This window comes from Argiope bruennichi, chromosome 6 (genome assembly GCF_947563725.1).
Source record: "Argiope bruennichi chromosome 6, qqArgBrue1.1, whole genome shotgun sequence".
Classification (NCBI taxonomy): Eukaryota; Metazoa; Arthropoda; class Arachnida; order Araneae; family Araneidae; genus Argiope; species Argiope bruennichi.
Genome location: NC_079156.1, coordinates 79,943,596 through 79,969,858, shown reverse-complemented (window position 1 = coordinate 79,969,858; position 26,263 = coordinate 79,943,596). Strand labels below are relative to the sequence as shown.

Genomic DNA, 26,263 nt, shown 5'->3' with positions numbered 1-26,263 from the left:
AACAATTCTTCAAACAGATCAAGAATTCATAGATTTTTGGATAAAATGTGAACGTACATCATATACATTTCCTAGAGAAAAGAAATTTTGCCATTCCTTCTAGTATTTAAACTAAAAACTTTTCAAAGAAACTTGGTTAATTCGAATTTTTTTTATTCGATTGCATTAGTAATTCAAGTGTTTTTTTTTCTATTGACATAATGATAAAATGCGGAATAATATGATTCGAATTTATTTTAATTAATTCCATTTCCAAGCTGAAATTTTCCACAGTTTATTTCTACTTCCGGAATGCTTTTGCTAATTAAATACGTCATCTCTTTGTACTAATGCCAGATTATCAAATAGTAATTTACTTCCTACCTTTTTTGGCAATGTTTTCAAGTAATTAAAACAATTAAAATATTACATAATTATAATTGTATATTAACAATTAAATATATAAGAGAAAATTTATATAATTGTAAATAAAAATCTACACAAAATTTATTTTATTAAATTTTTCACTTTTATTTGATTTGTAAGTATTCGAAAACATTCAAACTTAAAAAAAAAAAAAAAAAAAAAAACTAAAATTAAAAAAAAAAAAAAACAAGATTTCGGAACATTATTTATGGGACCGTTTTAATATTTTTAAATAAATTCATTCACTAATCATTGAAATCCAAATTTTTTTTAACCTGCTATCGGTTATTTCGAATTAATAATCCTGGTAAATTTTTTGTTAAAACAGTTTGCGTAAAATAATTTTAAATTTCAATTTTTTTATACACAAGATTCTAAAACCAATGCTCTTTAAGGTGAACCATAATTTAATATTTTGTTATTTAAAATTGTCAATTATTTATTATTTAAAAATTAATTATTCAGAAATTCAATTAAATTCAATAAAAGAATCAGGTTTTTGAAGTTGGGTAAGATCAAATTGGAGAGAGAGAGCTAAATTTGCGTTGCTTAAATACTTTCTGCAGGACTCTAATTCTGATTCTGACGTGTGTCCTCAGTTATCATAAGGAAATAATTTATGAATAATCTTAAGTTCTTCGAATAATTTATTGCTTCATATTATATTCATTAAAAATGATAAAAGTTTTATCAAGTTTAAAAAAAAAATTTAAACACGTAAGACGTGCTGTAAAATTTTAAAATAGTGTAATTCACAATAATTGTATACTATTTATTAAAACTGATCAAAAAAAGTTTAAAAAAATTATCAAAAAATTAAATGAAATCATTATTTTTAAAATTATTGAACATTTTTAATCATAATTTTTTTATTTCATTTATTAAAATAAATCTTATTTATTTATTAATTACATAATTTTTAAACTTTTTGATTATTAAAAAGGAAACTTGAATGCCAAATTTAGTTTTAAAATAGTCGTTTATTCTTATTTTATTCATTTTGAGATTCAGTTTTTTTTATTCGAATTTTTAGAATTACCGAATTTTAATTGTTTCATCAGTCTCGAATCAGCCAACTCCAACTGTATCTATATGCCAAATGACGTGTTTAAAATTTGTATATTGTTATTTGTAGGAAAATTGAAATTATGTCCTGAAGTTTGAAATATCAAAGATGGAATAAAAGCAGTCAAAATGAACTGGGATTTTACAAAATAAACAGATTCTTCACTGATATTTTATCGGCTCCTTCGGAATTTGTCTGATCTGATGCTTTTGATTCTGGAAGTAAGCAGATAGTTATCAGAAATCGAAAGAGATAAAGAAATCGAATTCCCTTGACGTCATATGAACGTAATTGTGATCTTATATTCGGAAAGAATCTCTATGGACCTTTACGAAGTAATGTTGCAGAGGAATATGAAGTTATGTAAAATAATATTTTTTCACATGTTTCATATTCCATTTAAAAGTTTATTTATTGATTCTGTAGAGAACAAAACTAAACAAATTAGGGCACATGCTGGGTTGGGTGTTTTTGAAATAGTAGCAAAAATATGCACATCTGTACAAAATATGTGCATTAATGGAAAATTAATTTTCATAAATTAAAAAAATATCATCTTACAAATGTTTATTATTTATCTCAGAATCTCTGCAGAATGACTTTGAGCGAAGTGGATATCATAACATGACTAAGGCAAGTCTTCCAAATTGAGTATTTTCATATTTTCTGCAATACATACCATACTTGGAATATCATTTAATCCTGGTTAATTTGTGGTGAATCGCATATAAGCCAGTAACAGCTGTTTTGGCATAATCGGATCGTTACTGGACTGCTAACCAAAAGGTCCCAGGTTCTATCCCAGCGCGTCCCTTCCCTCCTCATACCGTACTTGGAATATCATTTAGCTTTCATTTCGTTTATAAACTACTTCAATGAAGATCAACCCAATGTCAAATTGTCAATAATGGATTTCTAACCAGGCAGCTACCTAGAATCGCAGTCACGTTGCTTAAAACGAACTATTGCTGAATTTGAATAAAATTGCCATAGCTAACTAATTTGATAGTAACCTGAATAATTATACTTGAAAAATTATTAATATCATTTTCGCTTTTCATAAGGATATTTCAAGTATAATTGGCCAGCTTCCTATTTGCTTCATTATGTTCAACTGTTATAATATTTAAAAACACCGAATTTCTGCTTAATTTTTTTTTATATCTCGAACGTGGTTGTCACAGTCAAAATTCATAATCTTTATAATAAAGAGAAATTTGTCTATGTCGAAGTATTTTGACGCCCTGCAGGTCATACCGTTTAGCTTAGACTTACCACTTTTGTCAGAAATAAATTTTGAGGGGGGGGGGGCGGATATGCTCCTCACACTGATTTTCTTTGAAACTGTAATAAAAATTTCGATTTAAAGAGGAGGATTTTAGTATTATTCTATCATAGCTTCCGAAAACACCATTATATCAAAATTTTTGCATTATTTTAAATTAAAAAAAAATTGTCTTTTTATTATAATCGTAAATCTATAATTGTAACTTAAATAGTTATTTTATTATAATTATTTAAGTTATCGTGAATTTTTCCTGATTTTGGCAATTAAAAAAATAGAGGTTTTTCAAAGTTTTCAGCAGTTTATTTTTGCACTGAAATTCAAACAGCTTTCATTATTTAGTTAATTATGGAATGACGTGGTTTAGTTCCGTGTGACAACTGAGAAAGCCTGATTTTATTTATTATCTATAGATCAGGATCAGGAATCAGAAAATCTCTTTCTCAATACTGCAAATGGTTACGTGCGATTCAAAGATGAGTCACCAAAAGATATACTTTTTTAATACTGGCATGATGCTATTGGACTCCATTTCATTATGTTTAGAATAAACAGAATAGATATATGACTATTAAAATAAAACGACTTCAAGGCCTTAGTGTTCATGATGATTTAATGCTTAGAAATATTTTGTGAAGGGAATCATGAAAACCAAGTCATGCACAAGAAATTTAATTGAAACTAAACATAACCAATATTCCTGTCTAAACCAAATGGTATCAAAATAGTTTCTGACCAGGCATAATAAGACCATAATAAATTGTCTTATTTTGTCGTAACATAATAAGACAAAATATTATGGTTTAAGGCTTGAGCTTAGTTTAGTTTCCAGATAAAATTAATTTTATGACCGGAAATGAGTACAACTAACATTCACATCGAACTAGCAAGTCATTAGGTAAATAGGAAATAAGTATTACTAAAATAAAATTCACCTTAAGTAAATCATTAACATACTGATTAAGTTTTAAAAAAACGTGATGAAATGTGAAACTAAATTGCCCTTTTATTAAGGGAAGAACTTCTAAAAACACGCTGCTAATTTGACCGCGAAGTATACAGATCCTCTACTGAAGATTGTGTTAGAAGAGGGCGCCGAGTCTTTTCGGTTGATGAACAACCTGCGTCGAAACTCACGCTGAAACGCAGTCATCTTTTCAACACTCCAATCATAAGCAAATATACGCTATTCTAAAGTCCGCATCTGCTTGACGCAGACAGAAACACTAATGCTGTGAACAGAAATGAAATGCTTCCATTTTTGTACCTGTGTTTTTTCTCCGAGGCCAAGGACTTGAGCTTTATCTGTCTCATTGTCAGTTGCTACTTAGCAAATATTTCAACAACAATAGCCTTTCGAGTAAAAGTTGTTGATTTCTAAATATTTCAAATTTTGAAATTTTATACTTCTAGATATTCCACACTCTAGATATTAAAATAATGTACCTAATTTAGGTTCATATGTAAATTAGCTAGTTAATGTATTTACATACAAGCATACAAATTACATTAATTAACAAACTTCTATGTGAACGGATTTTGTTCAAAATTTGAATAAAAAATTTATAAAAAGCTTGGAAAAAAATTAAAGATGAAAATTAAAAACCACATACCAAATTTCACCTGTCTAGTTCAAAATGCTTTTAGCTATTGTTCAAAAATAAAATAAATATACAAAGAGACTGACAGATATAAATATAAAATTATGTTTTTCACCCTCATGAAGGTTTGAAATGTAGAGATCTGTCAAAATCTCGAGTGCACCCTTTTTGACAATTACAAAAATTTCTCTTGTATTTCATATATGAGAAAGTAAAAAGCATGAAGTGTGTCATTTAAGATAAGCACTGGGGAGAAATCACCTTATAAAATCAGTTCAAAACTTATTACTAGCTCCAAGAAAATCTGGCTTTAGTCCTTCCTTATTTACATATTTTGGTAACGAATAAAACATGTGAATTCTTGACAAACAGAGAATTTTTATTTTGGTGAATTTTCAGAAAAGCGAAAGCCATTATACAAAGAATGCACTGTTTTTAATAATATGTTCCACCAATTAAATTTTTGTTAGTAATTCTTGTAATGTGGCGAGAAGCTTTAAAGAAAAGCACTTTAAAGATTAAAATTTTACTTAGATGTAATACGTTTTTCAAAGAAGTCTCTCTTGTTAAATTGCCATGAGACTATGAATTATGAATAAATTAAATTATCACTAATGAACGCTACCAGAATACTTTGATATGTTCTCTAAAACTACTTACACAAAATGTTCTGAATTCTAGCTGAAAAGGTTATTGATTTTGTACTAGGACGGCATATCATCTTACAATCTTTTTTGTTATTCATTGTAAAATTCCCTCCAAAAGTTCCTTATCCCTCTGATAAATTTCTTTTTCCATTATATTGCCATCAATTGCCATATTTTTCCATTATATTGCCTTCTTTTTCCATAAAATTGCCATTACTGATCTGCTTATTTGAGTTTCTGCTTATTTGATATAATAAAAAAAATGACGCGAGTGCTTAACAGCCCATGAAAATGATTTTGATAACAGACTCAGCGATTGTAAAAGCGTGAATTAATTTTTCGAGGGCCAGTACTTTGTACCGAATGCAATAAATATTGATTAATAAATTGAAATCTCGTGTTTTATGGAATCATAATTTATATTTTTATCGCTGTTTCATAAGTGGAAATTTACGAAATTACAAATCTACATTAATTTTAAAATATAAGGTGGAGATATAATTCTATGCCTTTGAAAGACGGCTATGCATCACAAGATAATTTTTTTGTGGTAGAAATTTATAAATTGTAAAATTTAATGTCTCCCTCTTAAGTATAAATGAAACGTCTGGTCGTTGTAGGTCAAATTGCCCGGCATATAGAGCGCCAACACAACACATATATTCCTTTTTATTATTAGTAGATGTTAGTCAGCAAAGGCGACCATCCGCTTGGTACATTGGTACATTGATAATATTCGATTTCAGATTAATCGTTTAGAGATAACTTAATGTTCATGGTTCCATCAAATTATCTGCCATTACGCCGTCTTAATTGTTTATTGTGTATATGAAACATTATATTTCATTTATAAATTTATTTTTGTTGTATAATACTTTCGGTAGTTAAGGAAAAGGGGCAAAACACAGCCTAGATTTTAATTAATTAAAATTCTAATTTGGTCTACCACCAAATAGTGTGGCTTGTAGAGCGCTTACACACACACACACACACACACACACACACACACACACACACACACACACACACACACACACACACACACACACACACACACACACACACACACCTTTATTATTAGTATTGATTTATAATCTAGAACCTCAAGTTTATTTTATTCAGCTTCTCTTTGATGTAATAATAAAAATAAATTCTTCTATTATTGTACTTTATTTTCTACTTTTCCAACGCAATATTCTAACTCAGTTTCAGGTGACGCCACTTATGGATTCATATTTGATAATAATAATTAACTCATAATTAAGTTCTGAAAGTATTAGGATAGTATATTTTCACCGAAAGCTCATAAGTATACAAAATTTCAATTCTTCAGCCCATCAGGAAGTACTATGTGCGAAATCGACTACAAAATTTCACCTTTAAACATGAAACAATAAAGTTTAAAATAAGTTGTTCAAAAAAGAATCCGTTCCATCTTTTTACTTTTGACAATCTTCCATTGTTTTTATCTATTAAGTAAGCATGTACTTAATATAAACAATTCGGGAAAACGAAATTTAAAGCTACAAATGCCCTTCAATAAATTTCCCAGATATTGAGATGATCAGTTTTCCTTTCCACCGATAAAATATGTGATCTAGCTGTAGTGAAGTCATCTTCAACGCCGATGATCCCTATCAATTTAGCTTATCAATCAGATCGGTCGGCAGTCCTCTGATTCACGCATTGCAAAACGGAATTGATGTCACGATATCTGGTCACAAAGAGCTGCCTTGAAACTGATCGATAAGCTAGATATCGGCAACTTGATCAAATGAAACTTCTTAAAAAACAAGTGTCGTGCCGGATAACCAAATGACGTTATTTAGGTACTACATACGTTTTTCAAAATGTAGGGGTAAAAATACCCCTCAATTAAAAAATCTCTGTAAATTTCTGTCTAATGATAATGTTTTCAATATAATTCTTCCTCCATGTGACTTCAAATGATCGATTTTTTACTGAGGTTTAAATTCAGAAAATGACTAGGATTAATGCAGAGAAACAATTTAGATTGTTGGCCATACTTTTTTTAATGTATGTGTGTGCAACTGAAATGTTTTTTTTTTAAATCAAAAATAACAAATTAAGACGTCGTGTTCAATCTTGATATTTTATTTCTCGAAAAGGTTTTTTACTAGTACGAAATTTTTTGTTAGTTTTTTTATTTCCGGTAGATAGTTTTTTTTTTATTCACAAGAAATGCTTAATAAAAGCAATAAAAATTAATAGAAATCTTCGTAACGAGAAGGTATTGAATTTTAGGACAGTTACTTTTTTTTTTAATTTTTATACTTGTGCGAAGTTTAAAAGTTGAACGATTTAAATTTTATTAAATCCAGTCATTTAATATTGCAATTTCTAAAAAATTTATACTTACTTTATATAATTAAATATTTTTTATATCTTATTTATAAAGAGCATAATAATATTTTTTCCATCGTCACAAGACACTTGGCTTTATACTTTGCAGTCGAGTGCAGAATGTAAAATAAAAACTTTTTTTAAAGGAACGATTTTTTTTTTTTACAATTCCAACGATAACTAAATATAATAATTTATATCATTCGTATTTCTGACATTTTTGTTAGCATAAAGAACATATTAACTTTTTTTCGTTTATAAACACAATTGTTTAAAAATAAGTTTAATCTTATTTTCAGTTTAGATAACAAAATTTTTTTTGATTCTTTGCTTTGTATAAAAAAAATTGCATATGTTCGTTGATCGATATTATTGATCATCATGTTACAAGCATACAGGCTGCATTTATGGATAAATGATGAATATTATTTGAAATTCACGCGATTTAGTTAATTTATTATACATTATCGAATATGTTAGTAGCAATGATGTTACTTTGATGTTGTGTACAGTTTTACGCTTTAATATCGACAAAATTGGATTTTCATTAAGATTTTTTTAAATTGTTAAGTTGGAAAGCTTTTGCAAGTAGTTTGCACTGTCCAATGTAATGATTATGATCCCTCAAGAAAGTTAATTCTATTCTAGGAGATTGCTCAACTTATTAGTTATGATTTTTAGTTAGGTATGTATCATTTTGTACGTGTGTATCGCATAGATACACACGTACACGTACTTGGGAAGACGCAAAAAGACAAAAAAATGTTTACTCTTTAATTATTACCCGTAAGGAGAGCCTTTTAATACATTCCTTAATCCAGTATTGGATGGTTTTGTCAATGGAAGAAATTGTATGCGACATTTTAAAAAACTCAGAACTATAAATCCAGAACTTAAATGCACTAATCCATCAACTAGGATTGTACAATTTTTCAGTGGTACACAAGACACTAAAACATGAATAGCAAAATAAACTTCAGCTCACGGGTCATAGGATGAAAAAAAAAATTAATGGATTTTTACTATTAGAATAGTAAATTTCTAGAATGCATTTCTAGATGCATTTAGAGATGCATTTATAATATTTTAGATATATCGATGAAAATCCAGATCTTCGAAACTCCCGAACTTGAGCTAACAAATTTATACTTTTGATACAAATTTTTATCTAGAAGTTTTAAGGCATCTTTAAAATAAGTAACATTCTATAAAATTCGAGGAAGTATCGTTTAAAATTCAAGTAATGAGCTTTTCAAACGATTAATTGACAAACACAGAAACACACAAAAGAGGAAAAAAAGATCTTGGTTTACTATTAAACAGGAAAAAAAGATCTTGGTTTACTATTAAACAGGAAAAAAGATCTTGAATATGTTAGCATTACTATCAGCCATACTTTGCTGGGTTGCAATTTTAATGTATAAAGTATTCTACTTGATAACTGATGCATTTTCATAACAGGACATATATCGGAAACATAATTCTAATTAATTTGTGTAGAATTCCACCCCACTAAAGGTTTTTTGTCTAGTTAGAGACATCGGAGTGAAAAATAAAATAAAGCATGATATATTTTTAATAATAAAAATAATTTAGATCAATAATTTTATCATTTTTTTAAAGAAGTGAATAAAAGTCCAACATTTTATTTTAACTTTAGAAGGCAAAAATTTGTTTAGTTCATAATTTTGAAACGAATAGACCTAGAATAATGAAATTTGGTTTTTTGAGAAGAATTTTTCAGACAATTTTGGAAAATGACCAGAAAAACAGATGCTGCCATCAGAAATTCTGAAGTTTATTCTTATTTTAATATATAGACTTCCGCATATAAAATTTTGAATTAAAAAAAATCTTAAAAAGTACGTAATTTCTATTGAATGATATACATTTTTTTATGAATATACGATGAATGATAATAAAGCTCAATGAAGCTTAGTGGCTCTTTGTATTCCTTGTGTTGTTTCCTGTATATGTGACTGCCATGTAACATCTGAAGCAGTATTATGATGTTATGTTTTGAGCAAGCTTTCCAAGTCGACAAAAATGAATTATTATCGATTATAATATAACGGTGAAAGATAATTGGCATATGAAAAGATGGCATAATATTTTTTTATATAAATTAAATATTAAATTAAATATTTTTTACCTATCCCATAAAAAATGAAAAATATCTAATAAAGAATTCAAATAAATTTAAATAAATATATTCATGAATTAAAAATTTTACAATATTTATATAAAACTCATTTTAATAATGAAAATAAATGCAAATGATTTTAATGTAAATACCTAATGATGTTAAATCGACAAAATTTAAGAATTACAAAAAAAAAAAGCCCAAAGTTAATAAAATTTTTAATGAATGCATTAGAAGGATTTACGAAGCAACAACAAAGATAACAATTATTTCGATAAACAAGAGAATTTTTCTTACCATTATAGGTAACAAATCTCTGATGCGCAATTAAGTCAAAATTTGAAGTGGAGAGGTCAGTTACCATTACAGTTTGTTTTGTTCCCGTTGGGATTCTGCTAGGAACTGTCCGTGTTGCTGTTTTTCCAGCAGTTATTGAAAATTGAAACTTATCTGCGTCATTTATATCCCTATATTTCGAAATGCGTATTCTATATGTTTGGTCATCTTATGATCAATGTCCATCCACTTCTTTTTTTTAAATAACATTTTGAACAGAGATACTTTAAATTTAGTCACTTTAATATTAAGAGAATCAAAAGAGCAGAATTGGAGAGAATTCTGTAAAAATGAATAGCGGAACACTATATTTTTAAAAATAGACCTAATTAATAGATTATTCTATCTATTCTAATTTATATAAAAGCACTGTCTACTCAAAGTCTAAATAAATAACATATGATCAGATTTCAGATAGCTGAATTTGCCGGGGTTGTTACATTTTTTCCCTCCACAGATAGAGTAAACACTCGTGTTTTTCTCAATGAAAAATCCAGTTGACGCAATAAAGAATTTTTCAAAAATTTGATACACGAGGCGACATATTGTAAACAAGTAGGCGGATGACACAAAACGTTGAAATCCCATTTTCCAAATATGTTTCGGAGCGCACGCGATCTCAAAAAAATGACGGAAGTTCCTTATTAAGGTTATTCAAGGGCAATCGTGGGATTGTGTCAATTTCTATTGCGTGATCAATTATGCGAAGTAAATACAAAACTTCGGAGTAAAGTGTTTGTTTAAAAAATTAGATTATTTACTCCTCAAACTTTCTGCCTGCGTGCGCTGGCTGCATCACATATTAATAATTTTTTCTTTCATATGCAAATTTTCAAATCTTTTCCATTTTTTTTTCATTTTCCCTCAAAAGAATTTCATAATTTTGAAAAGCAATGCAATTTCCTTCATGAATGAGCAGGTTGCTGTTATTTCTTATTTACTCTAGCCGCCTTTGGAGACTAATCTGACGAGCTGGGAATATTTTAGTGCTTAATTCAATCAAATCTTTTGATGCCCATGATTGTTCATTGCGCTATTGAGTCCTCCTGATTAAACCAAGCCCCATGACCTCATAATGGGATTAGAAACTTAAGTACTCCATCTTATAATAGTACGCCATCTTTTGCAACTTCAGTTTTTTGCAGCATTTAATTGTACACATTATAATATGAAGCAATGAAATATACTATTGAAAACTATACGAATATATGTATATATTTAAACTATCGAAATTTAACAAAATTACAAATAAATTAATGTTATTAAAAAGGAAATTTGTTACATTTTTATTAGTGTAAAAATTATATTTGTGAAACAATATCTTTGGGAGTTACTCATTTAATCAATTAGCATTTAAAAAACATAGCCCCAAAGTGCATATTTCCATTCATCAAGGATATTTGTATCCACACACACACACACACACACACACACACACACACACACACACACACACACACACACACACACACACACACACACACACACACACACACACACACACACACACACACACACACACACACTGCATTTAAAGGCAGTAACCCCTTTCCAAACTTCAGTAGCAGTTAAGCGAGAGAACGTTAAACCATTGACAGATTTAATGGGCAAAACCTGTAAACCTGGTGTATTTCCCAAGGAGCTGGTATCGAATCCATAATTTTATCATGCAAGCCACCGCAGTCTTCAGTCTTGATTAAGGCCATACGCATTGGAGTTACCTCTGTGTTGCATAAGAAAATGCATTAATTAAATGATCATCGCCGTGATAGCACAGAATTAAATTTGAGCCCTTGCGGCTTTTACGAAACAGGGTACAGTCTGGTTTGTAGAAAGTACGTACTGTCATGGAAGTGGAAGTAACTATCCCACAGCCTTAATGTGCCCATTCGGGAAGCGAGAACCGATCACGAGGTCAATAACTTTTCTTCTCCATATCTAAACTGCCTCCCCCCTCCCTCCTGAAGAGAAAATGCTCATCATAACAAGCATTGTAAATCTAATTCCAAACGAAATGTTTGTTTAATAGATAATTTGCATGGTATTGGAAAATAATCGAATAATTTTATATAATTAGACACATTGTGAACATGACTAATGTTGGCAGACAATTTGACAATTGGAATATGATATGTAATTTTCTATATATTAAAATGGTAGACTTCTTTCCAATTTTTGGACGAAGTACATTGTTCGGAACTTTGTATGTTTCTCCAACTGTATGAATGTGCATATGATAAATTAAAAATAAAACAATTCATTTAAATGAAAGTTAGCATGTTATTTTGGCACTAAATTTGTAATTAGTTTTCAAAATTTCGTTTCGAAAGAAACAAAGTTGTTGAAACTGCGAAACTGCATGTTCAGCTTTTGTCTCTATAGTACCAAGAACGAAACGCGCCTATATGTTAGCATCTGAGAAAGCCGAAAGTAACTTTTATATGAAATAAAAATTGGTGAAATCGGTGCAGTGATTGGGGATGGGGAATACTATTGAGGTTTTATTTCATATAGAAAATGCGCAATGAAGTAAGTATTTTTTTAAAAGATTTCTCACGAAAAGGGTGGTGGTGGGAGGGAACACCCTTAATGACATTTCTAGAGATTATGAGCTTTCATAAGCAACAAAATTTGGAAAATCAAGCAAGTCGTTAGGTTATGGAACTGAGTTTTTGCATATTACAAATTATTTTAAATATGTGAATCATGTTTTATATGCAATTAAGTTAAGTTATTTATAATATGCATTTCATCTTTTGGAAAATAGAGACATTTTATTCCTCTGTTATATAACTCATTTCGTAATTTTAAAGTCTTATTTATTATACCAGTGCTTTCAAAATTTGTAATCATTTTTAACTAGAAATACATAAAATATTTTTGTTAAGTGACTTTTACTTTGTTCGATTATGAAAATGAAGGTAAACATTTATCGTCTTTTTTAAAAATAATAAACGGGATGATCAATATTACCTTTTGTGTAATTAAACACTTTATAAAAAAAACGAAAAATATTGATTTAAAGCAGTATTTTAATTATTTGAGTAATTTTATGATCTTAGAATGAAAATTAATTTTCGACTTCTGGTGGACGATTTATTTATGTTTGGTAACTTTGGAAAAATAAAAATAAAACTTCTGCTGAAAATATTATGTTTAAAAAAAAATTAAGAAATGATTTTTGACATTGGCATTGCGTAGTTTTCGAAAAATGCAAATAGTCGCTCATTAAATATATCATTCATAAATTTTTTCAGGTATTTTTTAAATTTTCAATAATATTAGTTATTCCAATATAAATTTTTGTTATTTTGAAGGTTCAATAATTATAAAAAAAATCTGTAAATACACATCTCCGGCAATGTATTGGCTAATACACATCGGCAAAAAGAACATTGTAGTAACTATTTGTTTTCCTTTTTCTCTTGCACGCAAAATATAGTTAAGTTAGTAATATGTGGCTAATTAACTTTGGAAAACCAATGTCATTGAAGTGGTATTGTTTTGCTCCGTCAGTTTTTTCAAAAGTTCAGTTTTTTGCATTCCCTGGATACAAAAATTAGACAATAATAAGTAATCATTTATAAAATACAAACAAATCTAGCATAAAAAAATTTTCTTTTACGAATTTGAGTTCCGATTGCAGATTTTTATATTACAGGAGGGGAAGGGGGGCAAATGCCCTTGAACTTTAAATGTTTCATCTATTATTTGAACAAAATATCCTGCTACTTACATTTGGGGGCCGCGGTGGCCTGGTGACAAGGTCTCGGCTTCGGAACGGGAGGGCTTCAGGTTCGAGATCAGATTCCACCGAAGAATCGCAGTGTAAGTGGGTCTGGTGCATGCTAAATCCATCGGGGCCAAACGTCCTCCCATTGGTGTAGTGTGGAAGTTCAGAAGGTCGGTTCAGAGGGTTTACTACGAAAAAATACATTTTGCTCTGTATAGTAGTAAATGTTTCAGTTATTCGTGTAATTCAAATTAAAGTAACATTAATGTGACTTCTGTTGTTGCAGATTAGATGACAAACAACTTATATTAGGATTGTAAGATGTTCAGAATGCACGCTAAATTATAATCATCTGCCAAACGATTTTTAAGCGAGTCTTTAATGTTATTCCTCTCTGAAAATGACTCGCTGGCATAGATGAAAATATGCTTAAAATAGCATGAGCCAGCTTCTTCAAACAGTTAAATGTTCGAATCGATTTTCATGTTGTCAAACTTTCATTCCAGGCATTTTTACTTCTATTGCTTGTTAACTTTTCACTATTTCTAACTTTTTCCTTGTTTCAATACATTTTTGAATCCACATTGAACTAGACTGGAAATCAATCAGTTGCATTTCAAATTCTTCGATTTCCAATCAATCGAATTGGGACAAATTCAATTTATCAAATGAAATCACATGCAAGCCGTTTTGCAAACTGTATAATGGAAACCGGTTTGAATCGGCGGCGTGCCCAAAATATTGTGTTACGTATGATCGATGGCACGCATGCCATTGGTTCGCCATCCCTGTTATTACACACACACACACACACACACACACACACACACACACACACACACACACACACACACACACACACACACACACACACACACACACACACACACACACACACACACACACACACACACACACACACACACACACACACACACACACACACACACACACACACACACACACACACACACACACACACACACACACACGTGTGTGTGTGTGTGTAAACAATTTTTTAAGTAGAGTCCGAAGAGAGAGAAGACACTTTCGAAATTTAAACTTTGTTTTTATTCCATACAGGGTGGCATGATTTATGTCCAAGCAGAAGCGACGAGCACATCAGCACATAATGATACAAGAGTGAAAAGAGGAAAAGATAATGAAATATTTATCTCTATGATTATATACTGTGAGATTTTGATAGGGATTTCTTTACACTTGCCGATTTAAGTAAGGGAATTATAGGGATCTTTTAAAAGAATGTTAGATAAACAAATTTTTATTCCTTCACTCGGAGTGTGGGAACCGCTGACTTAAGTATTTTTCAAAGTTTCTGTTGAATTAATTAAATAGAAAAAGTGGAATGGGATCAGGAAATAAGAGAATATTTTAGAATGGAGTTAATGTGGGCTGAATTAAGATAAAACTTTGGAAATTAATTAGGATTAAATCAAATTTTAAAATATCATCACTCACACACACACACACACACACACATACACACACACACACACACACACACACACACTTGGTGCTGAGAAATTGCTTCGTGGAGAAACAAGAATCTTTTTTTGAGGAAAGTTTTTTATTTTTTTTTATCAGTTTGGAATAATTTCTTTTTTTTTATTCGCTGTTATCTTTGGCAGAACATTATCACCGCTGAGAAGTCAGAACATAACTCTGTTTATCGAAAACTAAGCGAGAATCGTATTTCATTCATATCAAAATGAAATCGTCAATACTTTTAAGGTTTATGCCTTTAATTATTTGTATTATAAAGAATTATTTTTAAAAATCCCATTTTCAAGATATATAGATACCAAGTCCCATTGAAGTACTAAGAATTAATTTGATATTTCCATATCGATTATTTGTCGTTGAATCCTTTTTAAACTTTTGTTGCCGTCTCTTATACAAAATGTACCTAAAGAGACTGCAATCTTCGAGAAATGTTTCTTTGGTACTTGGATTATCTCCTTGTTTTAGTGTTCCCAGAGTTGAAAAAAAAAAGATTTTTGGAATCACATTTATGTGTCTGTTTGCAAATGTCATAACTCAAAAGCCCAGTTAGCTAAATGAATGAAATTTCCCCGCTATTTTCCATCTAGAGATGATAGGCTAACTGTCAGCATTATGACAAAGGGAATCTCTCTCTGTCATTATTATAATAACGATCTTGGATCGAAAGCGATACTTTTATATGGTAATTGTACACATTATGATACCGCTCTTAAGCACGCCAATGTAAAATCTACCATTGCAGTTTTAACATGTCAGTGTTCTTAGAAATTAAAAAAAAAGTTAAAACAACAAGAATATATGAAGATCTTTATATCAATCAAATCTACACTAGCCACGTAATTTTTGGAAAACATTTGGCACGGTTATTCAATAAACCAGCAACATGTGCTGCTGGCTGGCACTTAAAAAATCAGTTGAACATATTCATTTCAAATGTCCAAATGTGGAAAAATAGGAGATCCTTATGGCCAGAATGTTGAAAAATTTACATATCCTTATATTCATTCTGCTCTGTTGTCGCTGCTTATATCACTTTGACTAAACACCAATTCAAATCAAGTACAAGAAATTGGGGAAAGAGGGGTGCAGTAGTTTCTGAGGAGAAAGACCTCTGAGCCCCCGAGGGCAGAAGTCTGACTTCTAGCTCATATGAAGATGACACTCACACACTCGCTTGCACAACCCCTTTTTACAGAGGGGCTCTTTCACATACCTCACAGATAGAACTCACATTAAAGAACAACCATGCCCGAACCCGGGACGTCCAGATCACGGGGAAGACGCGCTACCCCTTGGCTAGGACGCCAGCTCATTCTGCTCTTCTGTAAACAAGTTAAGGAATCATCCACCTAACCATGACAATTGATTTAAATCAAATGGACCAACCTCACTAATTCCTCCTTTCTATTTCTCCTCATTGAATTGTAATTTCTTTTTAGAGCGTTACTCATCGTTATGAAGTAGACAAGAATTTATTTTGCCTCCAATCTTCTTTATTCATTTTCATTCACTTTATTTACTGTTTTTTAAAATTTATTTTATTTTTAAAAATTTAGATTTATTTTATTATTTATATTAAAATTTTCTTCTGTTAGTTTTATAATTTTTCAGAATTATTTTTTTATTTTTTGATGCATACGTTTTCCTGCTTTTTGAATTGTTTATGTTTTTATTTATTTCTTATTCCTATTTTTTTTCTTTATCTTTTTCTCCTTTTTTTGTTATTTCTTATTTTGCTTATATTTATACATGACTTTACTTATTTTGAATATGTTAACTATACTACATACATTTTTTTGTATATATTTGCTTTTATGCATTGTCTATATGATTTCTGCCTTTGTCTCTTTATGTTGAAGATTTGGGCGGCTAGTCGTTTTCCCTACGAACAACACAGGGCCGGTCAAATCTTCTATACTGAATGTCGTGTTCTTAGAGATGTCAACATCCTATCGAGGCCATTACGATCACCAGATTTTTCGGTGAGCCAAATTTGGGCAGTTACTCTTTCATTCTTATCTCACTACTACTATTGTTTACGACACTGAACAAGTGCAACAAGCTTTGATAGCTATCATCGGAATGACATATGTTATTTGTACAATCGGATGCTTTTTAAGTTTTCATGTTTTTACTCAATATGGTATTGAAAACATAGGTTGCTAGGAAATAGTTGCAACACATTTTACACGTTACAACTCTCGCATTATTCTTCTTATGTTGAAATAACTGTTTTAAGCTTGTACACTCCATTGAAATGAGCATTATTATTTTCACTCGTGAATCCTTGTAGGTACAAAAATTTTATTTTCTAACATTGTACATTAAAAATCTTCTGAATGAAATTGTCATAGCTTCATTTTCCCTTTCCACCCATCCCTAACCCCCGGGGGGGCACCTCGAAAAGAGTTTGACATGTTTTCGGCAAGGTGGTTGGATCTCGCCACACTGGCGGGTACACTAATAGGTGGGGGATCTGACTCCTCCTATCGATGACGGGACGTACTTCCTTCGGGGAGGGTTGTACCGTGGCCGGTGACGGCCCTTAGGACTCAACCACAGTTCCCACCAATGTTGCTGTTGCGACGGTTCGGTCATTCAATTTTTATGGTTTAAATCCGTGTGCGTTCGTGGCGGGACGGAGAGTTAGATGGCTGACTTTCCACCCATCCCTCCGGGGGAACCTCGAAATGAGAATGAGGCGCTTCGGACATAGTGGTTGGTTCTCGCCACCCTGGAGGGTACACGAAAAGGTGGGGGTTCTGTCACCTCTCCTCGATGATGGGACGTACTTCCTTAGGGAAGAGTTATACCGCGGCCGGTGATAACCCTTCGGACTCAACCATAGTTTCCACCAGTGTTGCTGTGGTGGCGGTCCGGTCATTCAGTATTATTTATCCATGCATCTTCGGGTGGGTCGGAGAGTCAGTTATATGACTTTCCCTTTTTAACCTAGAGCTCATGTATCCACAGAAACCTAACTATTTCCAGTTTCTCAAATCCAATACAATATCCTAATTCAAATCTCTCCTTAAATGTTTCTGGGATTTTAGAAGATTTCATCAAGTGATTTAGCTTTGTATAAATTATACTATTGTCAGATTTGATTATCTTGAGATTTATCTCTCTTTAAGCTACAATAAGTTCGTCTTTTTTCTATTTCTTTTTTTATTGTCTCGTATAAAATTTTTATAATTATATGTCATAATAAGTTTTATATATTCTTATCAATGAAACTGTATATTATTGTTATAGATTTCTTTTTTATTTTTTCATATGAAATATACAAAAAAAAAAAAAAAAGTATTTCAATCGCAAAAAAGAAAAAAAAAAAAAAAAAAAAAAAAAAAAATTGGATCCAAGAATTTGATTAGTCAAAGTTTCAGACTTCAATGAGACCTACAAAAAACATTTATCGTCTGAGTAGCCGAACTAACAGTGTAAAATTTGGTCCTACATTTTAGTTTTCTGTCGAATTTAGAACGAAATCTGTTTATAGAAAGTCAATCTATCTTTTTTCTGGATTAGATGTAAACATGTTAATTCAAACTATCTAGATAGACAAAATTTAGTCTATAGTCTTATCACCAGAATTGTAGATGTATATCAGTTTTGGACAAACTCCGTTTATTAGCTGACCGACCGCCTCTAGAATTGTACATCCAAATGAATAAGATAAATAAATAATAAGAATATGATAATAAATTAACTTTTGGAGCGAATTTCGCATTTTTGCTGAATTTAGTGCGTCATTCTTGGCGAATTTTTCAGCGATTAATATCTGACATGCGTTAATAGAATCCAGAAATAGAATTTGAGTTTTAAACACGTTTTTCATAGCCGATTTAAACCTAAATTTTATTCAATGCACTTTTAATCAGAAAACCCCGTACTAAATTAGATATATTTAAGTCCCTGCTTTTTTGAATGATCGCATTTACATGTTTCTGAAAGTACAGACAGACAGTCAACCTGTAGTTGGATTTGGTTTAAAATTTGACAGTTGTATACACTATAGATCTTAAATCTGTGTACTGAGTTTTATCTATTTGTCTTCAATTTGCAATAATCGTGTTAACTTATAATAATACAGCTAGACGGACCGACTTCCTCAGAATAGATTTTACTCAAAATTTGATATAAATTTTCAAATTTAGTGTAAAGATCGTATACCAAATTTCAACTGTTTAGCTCCATCCGTTTGAGTTATCTTTGTCACAGATAGACAGGCAGAGAGACGGAAAATTTCCAAAAATGTCTTTTTCGAAGTCATGGAGGTATAAAACGTTTAAATTCGTAGTAATCTCGACTTTGTTTTGACGAATACTATACTTTCTCTATACTTCCTATGCGAGAAAGTAAAAATGCAAGGACTTCCATAAATGACATTCGACATGTGATCGTACGATCAAAAAGGCAACTCTGTACCGAATTCCGTACAAAATAGGTCGAAAGGCATGCGTCAGTATGAGCAAAATTCAATTATGATGATACACTATCCTGCTATAGATAATTACTGCGTGCCTAAACAATGAACTTATTTTATCAGTAAATAAATACAAGAAATAGAAGGAGACCTAGATTATAATATATAAATAATCTATAATTATATAAAGCTCAATGTGTGTGTGTGTGTTGGCGCTATGCAGGCTAGATCGTTCGACCTACAACTACCAAATTTGGCGCATGCATACCTTGGAGGTCGACAATGTGCACCTGGGGTCCCTTTTTTGTATTTTTAATTAGAATTTGAATTATTAATTAAAAACTAACTTTACCGCCAAAAAATCTTCCATTTTACCCACCTCCAAATGAGTAAGGCTTCAGTTTTTTTCCCACGCTAACCAGGATAGGCTTAATATTTTTTCGGTCGATTATTCAAACGATTCTGGTTATATTCTTAGTGTTTGTTATATTTAAAATTAAACATTGTTAATTAATTGATCTTTCAAATTCATTCTGAAGTACTTTTGAATTAAAATAAAACAGAATAAAAGAAATTAAAAATTTCTAATTTGCGTAGCGTTACCCCAACTTGCGTAGAAAATTCACGCATGCGCATTGCTTTCTGATTGTTGACAACTCTATTTTCAACGGATACGGACTTGGTTTTGAAGGCTTAACGTGTTTCCAACCAATTATTTCAAACGACTCTGTTTATTTTCTTAGAGTTCGATGCATTTAAAACTAAACATTGTAAATTAATCGATCTGTTCATGATGAATTTGAGAAAATTTTGTAGAAAGCTTCTTGAGATATTACTTAAATTAAGAAAGATATTCTTTAGTGCCCATAAGAATTAAATACTCAGCGGTTCTGTTTTCAGTACTCGTATTAAAAAAATACTTCGTATCAGTAAAAAAAATGTTCTTATATTAATTGCAATTTAACCATTTCCACTTCAATTTAAAGCATAAGTTCTACGGGAGCTAACAGAAAATTAGACAGATACAGATTACGTTATGGCTGAAGGCCTTTATAATATTATAAATGAATTATATAACTATCAAAATTTGAAGCTTTAAAATAGGAGTTACATAAAATATTTAATTATTAAAATTTTAACGAGCATTAATATTGGCGAACCGGCTGGTCTCCAAAGGCGGCTAGTAATAAACTATAAATAATAACTAATAATTTTATCGATTTTAAAAACGAAAGAATAATTATTGCATTTTTTGGGGCTATTCATTGTTTATTCCTTAATGCTGTCTTGATAGAAGTTGTTAAAATATACTTTGTTCGAATGGAAGATTTTAAAGATTGACAAATATTACTATATAAAACATATTAGTCAGAATTCCCAACACGAAATTCACTACTGATCTTTCAAAATCAATAGAAAATGTTAATTTACTTTAATAAAACGTTACTTCCCCCGAGTCACTTCAAACAACAGCTGTTATCAAAGAGATCAACATCTCAACGATTAGCCTACCATCTCTGTGTCAAAGGTTACAACTGGACGTCCAATTTGGGGGTGTGTTGAAATGCATCTGCTGGATTGGGCGGCGGATAACCCCTAAGTAAACATTGAACGATGTAGCTCATGCCAAAAAAAAAAAAAAAAAAAAAAAAAAAATCGCACATGTTGAACTTTCAAAATGTTTTTGAACTCAACTTTACACAAAGATTTTTTCCAGTCTTTGTAAACATGGCCTATTTCCTCTAGTGGGAAAATATCTCAGTCAAGGTCCAAACAAAAAAATCGACACGTGGTAATTTTTCTTATTTTCGCAAAATCATGGTAAAATAAAATACCCAAAAGATAGAAAAAAAAATCAGTTTTGTTTGTACATATAATTGGGTCAGTTTGATGCTTGGAATCGATAATCGATAAGAAGAAAAAAAATGTAGGGAAGCTTTAAAATGAGTAATAAAATAAATAAAAATAGCATGCTATAGAAACAGTAGGATATGTATTATACTATTAGGAAAAACTTTTTCAAGGTATGCCTCATAATTTCATTCAGGTAGGTACAAAAATCTGCTCTTCAGAAAAAGATGATATAAATTCCATAAATTAACAAAATTCGAAGAAAAGAAATATAAAACAAACGAAGAATTAAAAAAAAAACTGCTTTAATCTAGAATGGCTGTCAGTTTGTTTCAAAAATTGAACAGGAAGATAGTCACCTCTTCAATGTCTCAATGACACATTTCTATGTATTCTTTTCTCTGCTTTAATCCTCGTAAGTTTCAATAGTAGCTTTCAACAGATAAGAAACTGAGGTAGCATGAAATATGTATGCAGAAAAATTTGGACTTATCACCAAACTTTAGAATTAATATTTGAAAATAAATAAAATTTGGTTTGGATCAACTTCTATATTAGGAGAAGTAATGTAGTGCGCAAGATATTTTACATTTCAGACCAAATTACTGATGCATTTATCTCAACAAGCATTTAGATTGAAATATTAAACATGTAACATGTTCGATATTTCTAAGGTGTCGTTTAAAGGAATTTGATATAATGGCAATATCACTGAAACACACGGGAATGCTTATTTAGGTAATATTCAAAGGAAAAAGTTTAAAATGACCAGGATTATTCTGCAGCCTGGAAGGCATACCGTTGAGTTGAAAATTCTAAAGAGATTCGCAAAAGCAGTCTTATATTGTGGAGGAGATTTATTTGTAAATATTTTGATTTGAAATGAGTGATTGATATGCAATCTGTATGATTAAATCCATGCAATCAATTATTCATTCATGTTCAAAGATATTAATTAGGAATGGTAAATAAATTGTTTACGATAATCAACACAAAGATACACAAAATCGCTTTTTTTGGATCCTTGGTAATAAGCGCAACATCAAAAAACTCGCACTTTTCATTCAAAACTTTTCTTAACTCTCAGCAAGTTCTCTCTTTTTTTTTTTAAAAAAAATGTATTCTTGTAAACTACATTCTGTAAGGAGGGAATAAAATGGAAGTGGAATATTTTTTTTATATAAAAATAATTCTGTTTTTTTTTTGCACTTCATTTTCTTTTTATTATTAATCTATGATTTCTAAAAGACCAGGCTGGTCAGAGAAGAAATTTTCTCATTTCTATATAAATTAAAAAAACCTTTTTAAAATATTATCTAATATCTAAGGTAGAGAAACCTGACCAATCTAAAACGGATATGTAATTTATAAAAGTCGAGCGAAAGTCCGAAACAACTCACACAGAACAAATCAACAGATACAGCAAAGGCTTTTATATTCGCCATATTTTATAACTTCTTATCAGCATCGATAAAATATAATATAAAATTTATTTACAATACGTGAGAAACTTTGAAATCAACAGTTGCAACAAAATTTTGGAACGATAAAATGCGCGAAAACTAAAAGCAAGGTTTAAACAGTAAAAAATGAAAATAATAAAGTAAAATGCAAAAAATCAAATATAATGTAAGATATAAATTAATAGCAAGAAATGTATAAGATAAATAAAAAAGAAAATATAAATAAATATAAAAAGAAACGCACATTAAAAGTGAATAATAAGATAAAAGTATAAATAAAAATAGTTTAAAATGCTATTAATAATAACAAGAAGTAAGATACATACAATCAATATACAGCATATTCTAATGCAGTGTACTCTCTAAATATAATTCCCAGTATATTTTGTACAACGTTTTTAATCCCAATTTTCCCAAAATCTTGTGCAGAAATGATACCAAAATTCTCATAATTCTATAATTGTTAGAAAACAATTTTTCCTTTATTAGTTAGTACTTTGAACATTCCTCAATATACTGTCAGATGCCTCCTCCTTCATCAGTTCCGTAGTCACAATCTGGCGATTTAGCTGAAAAAACTGTTTTTTTTTTTCATTTGCCTTTTTGGCTACAAAATTTGACATGCATACTTGTTACCCATTATATCAAATAGGCCCTTTGAAGTTTTATATTTGGTAAATATTTTACATATCTTTGATCTTAACAATAGGTGGATAATTGTTTTTTGTTGATCCTAGGTCCATGAGTACAGAGCAAGAATCAGTATACAGCTAAATTTCTTCAAAAACGCCATTTTCTCAATTGCTTTTAAAATAGCCACTACTTCTGCCGATAAAATACTGGCCTCAGCATCGAGTCTCATCATTACTTTCCAAAGTATTTCAATATTTTCACTAAAGTATACAACAGCACACCCAACCTTATTAAATAATTTTGAACCATCAGTGAAGATGATTTTGGTTTTACCTTTAATAAAACCATTTATTGTAACATTTTTCCAAAGTGGGGAGTCAATATTTTAGAATCTTGCAAATTATGGTAACCTATTTCTATGCCATCTGTTTCAATCGCAATTCAATAAAATGATCAAATTTTCTTACTTCTTTTATACTGATAAATTGATGGACAAGTCGCTAATATCTAGGTTGAAAATGTTCTACATATTTATGTTTGGTTAGGCTTTTATTTGATTCTAATAGTGTCTTTAAACTTAATCTAACGCCGGCGTCCTTGCATAGGGGTAGCGCATCTTCCCCGTGATCTGGGCGTCCCGGGTTCGAGTCCCGGTTCGGGCATGGTTGTTCTTCTTCTGTGTTCTATTTGTGAGGTGTGTGAATGTGCCCCCTGTGAAAAGGGGTTATGCAAGCGAATGTGTGAGTTTCATCTTCATATGAGCTAGAAGTCAGACTTCTGCCCTCGGGTGCTCAGGGGTCTTTACACTCAGAAGCTACTGCACCCCCTTTCAGTGGTAACGCAGACACGACATCATCATCAAACTGAATCTAACCATCATATAGCATCCTTTTTTCTGGAAGATTTAATTAGATGAAATCTGATAATTAGTATAACTAACCTTCATTTCTTTCATGTTTGATCTTTGAAATAGCCTTAAAGGTTTCATTTCACGGACTACATTTTGAAATAAGAGCATTCCTTATTTTGAAGTATAAAAAGCTGCACCGCTACATTTACATATTACAATTTGACGACCATCATAAATACGCACAACTTCGCATCATAAATTTTAAAAATATATATAGCGTGCAATGACTAAAATTTCATTTTAAAAGTTTAATTTCCTATCTTTTATTTTTAGAACATATGCGAAGTCTACAATTAAAAGTTTTTTTTTTTTTTTTTTTTTTTTTTTTTTTTTTTTTTTTATCGGAACGATAATTTAAAAATTGTCAACTCCATTTTATTTCAAAAAAATTGTGTATTTAATTTTTTTTGACATAGAATAAATTAACTCAGAACCCAAGCATTTAAGTAAATATCATATATTATTTGTTATATTTTAAAACGTAAAAATTCCTTTTTATTCATTTAGACAGGCAATATTTCAAGAATACATGGATCTACAAAAGACATTATTTAAAGTACATGATAAAAGCGATTCAATAATGGAAATCAGTTGATGAAAGCACGATTACTTAAATTTATATAAATAAATTTGAAATACGGAAAATAGTTATAAATTATGATTTGTTTCTCATATGCAAATGAATATTTTAATATTTTTGTGTAGATACAGCATGATTCGGAAGTACTGCAGATACTGAATGGACAAATCCAGCTTTGATGGATGCTTGCATATAACGTAGTGATTTTAATTTCCTTAGTACATTTTTGTAAAGAATACTGCCATATTCATCTGATCATATGTGCATATATGTAAATAGATGAAAGGATTTTCTAATCGCGGGGGTAAAAATACATCAATAATGAAGAACCAGTCGAAATGGGTTGTATTTCTTTTATTAACTTCCCAGTGTTATGGCAGATCCATTTTTCAGGTTTAAATCAGGTCATGACATTTATTGTATTCGAGGTGATAGTTTAGTTTAGTTATATTAACGTCTCGTTTAAAGCAACACTAGGGCTATTTTGGGACGGACCTCGTAATTTTGAACCTCGGTCAGATGACGAGGACGACACCTGAGCTGGCACCCCCTTCTCCACACCACGCCACACCAGCGGGAGGACGTTTGGTCAGGACGAATTTAACGTGCAACAGACCCCCTTACACGACGGTTCTTCGGTGGAATCGGGGCACGAACTTGATACCCTCCGGTTCCGAATCCGGGACCTTACCACCAGGCCACCGTTGCCCCGTATTCGAGGTGATAAGCAGTGGCGTAACCAGGGTGGGGGGAGGCAAGGGACGCTATTATTAGGGAAAGCAAATTGGGGTATAAAGTAGTTGCATTTAAGACAGAAGTGCTGGGTTTTATTCCCCATAATTAAAATAAAAGTACTTCAAAACAAACACGAAATTTTTTAATGCCTTGACATATTTAGTTATCTTGAAATTTTCTTAATTCAAATCACTAAATTAGTTCCATGGATTAATTTTTTTCCTACAATTGACAATCAAATCAGGAGCGCTTGAAAATATATTTTTGATTAAGAGATAAAAGCAGATAAACGAATCAAGAAAATAGTATTTGATAAAGAAAAAATTAATGTGAAATCGCCTATAGTATAAATTAGATTAGACGATCATATATTCACCAAAAACTTGTATAAATCAGCAAAATAGGGATTAGTTTTTCGAAAATAACTTAAAAGTTGTTAAGAATTGATACAAAATAGACTGAATTAAAACGGAAATAAATTTCATTAATTATAAAAATGCTCAAATACAGAAATTATGAGCAATAAGAATGTTACTTATAATGAAAGATGTACTTGAGGGA

At 30.6% G+C, this 26,263-nt stretch overlaps 1 protein-coding gene across 2 annotated transcripts in view; it reads right to left on the bottom strand.

Moving 5' to 3' along the window:
- Window positions 1-26,263, bottom strand: part of LOC129972549 (uncharacterized) — a 99,238-nt gene that overhangs the window by 21,693 nt on the left and 51,282 nt on the right. The window contains exon 1 of one of the 2 annotated variants that reach the window (XM_056086727.1): window positions 9,809-9,937. The exons of the other annotated variant lie outside the window; for it this stretch is intronic. The gene's annotated coding sequence lies outside the window, so the exon portion shown is untranslated. Of the gene's footprint in view, window positions 1-9,808; window positions 9,938-26,263 lie in introns of those variants that run through there. 2 annotated transcript variants of the gene reach the window in all.